Below are 1,782 nucleotides of genomic sequence, written 5' to 3' on the forward strand. Positions count from 1 at the left end.
ATCGTCTGGGCACTAATTACCCTACAAAGTATGAATAAAGAAAGATGGGGTTATCTCCCTTTATATGACATTATTGGTTATAAAACAATCCTGCTTATTAGACGGTGTGCAGATACTTCCTTTGACGTGAACACAAAGACTCGGGTGTTGTTCTGAACCTCTGTAGACGGTGTTATGGGCTGGTGTCAGGAGGCGTTACTGAGTGTGAAATATGTTTTACACACATCACATTCCTTGTAAAGGTTTATGATGTGGTTTCGAGCAGACACTATAACAACTGAATGTCTAAACTGAAGCACACTCAGGGAGGACGAGGATCAGAGAACTGGTTTATTATATTAATGATGAGGTGATGGGGAACATGGAGTTCCTGCTGGAGCTGATGGGGCTTCTGGTTCTGATGAGCTGCTTCTGGACTGAGAGCAGGCGACTTCACCGGAGCCCTGGTGAGAACACTCGGAATGAGAGGCGGACATTTTAATTTAATGAGATGTTTATCCTGCTAAAAAAACACAGGTTTTTGGTTCAATATTTATTGGAAGCAAAGCTCAGCTGGCAGCTATTCTCTCAAATTCAAATAGCTTTATTACAAAATGTACTTTGATTGCTAAACAATTAGATATTCTTGATTACTATTTTTATGTTTTAGATGTTGGGGTAGTGGGATGGGTAATAAACATTATTACTAATGCTGTTTTTGAAGCAACTTCTTTAAGGATAATTATTTAACAAATAAAGATTTACTTAAATGTCAATGTTTAATGCCAGACTTGAAGTATTTTTTATCCACCCAAATGCTTTCCCACCACTTTAATTCTCATAGTTGTGTTTCTTCAGGTGTATTTAAAGAAGCTGCCCAGTGAAGGAAGGCGCCCTCCGCCTCGGGAGATGAAGGCCGCCCTGAGGTGACTTTACTCTCACATTTGAACTCTCTTAATGGTAGTTTGATTGTTGAAACGAAACGTCTGTGTGTGTCAGAGTGTTTCAGAAAGCCACTCAGCTGCAGGTCTCAGGCAGAGTGGACGCAGCGACGCTGAGGATGATGAGGAACCCTCGCTGTGGAGAGGAAGATCCCTTCAGGTTCCACACATACAGAGTCCTGGGTAACAAGTCATGGCCGCCCATGAGGTCGGCCACGATCGGGTCACTCACAGCATTACAGCGTTGTGATGGGCCCGGTCTACAGCGGGTACCGGGTCCACTTCAAACTGCACCCCGACGACATCCAGGGCATCCAGGCTCTGTACGGTAATATCGAAAATAAGAAGGTTTTTTCATAATTTCTTTTGCAGAATTTTTTGTATACAGATTTCATTTTTATACATATATAATATCCACATTTCTTATTTTTTTCACATTCTAAATCTAATCTTTTTTTTTTTAATGAACATACATTTATATTTGTTTTTATGTCCTAATACATTTTCTTCCATATTTTAATTTAGCATATCTTTGTATATTTTCTTTGATGCAGCTTTAATTTTCTTTTGATACAGATTTTTTTGTATACATATATAATATCCACATTTGTTCACATTCTAATTTATTTCTATTTCTTTTAATATAAAATGTATTTGATACAACCTAAACCAGACTTCGCTGGCACGCCTGCAGCTGGTACAAAACGCTGCGGCTCGGCTGCAGGAACCCGCAAGCATGAGCACATCACAACTCCACTGGCTTCCCTCCACTGGCTTCCCTCCACTGGCTTCCTGTCCATTTTAGAGTCATTTTAAGATTCTATTGTTTTTAAATCGCTCAATGGGCTGGCCCCTCAGTACA

The 1,782-nt window shown here is 40.1% G+C and overlaps 1 long non-coding RNA gene across 1 annotated transcript; it reads left to right on the forward strand.

Moving 5' to 3' along the window:
* The first annotated feature begins 389 nt into the window (after positions 1–389).
* LOC139434072 (uncharacterized) lies at positions 390–1,242 on the forward strand. The gene is made up of 3 exons (XR_011643482.1): positions 390–446; positions 838–905; positions 979–1,242. It is a non-coding gene; the product is annotated as an uncharacterized lncRNA (long non-coding RNA).
* Positions 1,243–1,782: the final 540 nt, after the last annotated feature.

The sequence above is a fragment of the Pseudochaenichthys georgianus genome, chromosome 7 (assembly GCF_902827115.2).
Source record: "Pseudochaenichthys georgianus chromosome 7, fPseGeo1.2, whole genome shotgun sequence".
Lineage (NCBI taxonomy): Eukaryota > Metazoa > Chordata > Actinopteri > Perciformes > Channichthyidae > Pseudochaenichthys > Pseudochaenichthys georgianus.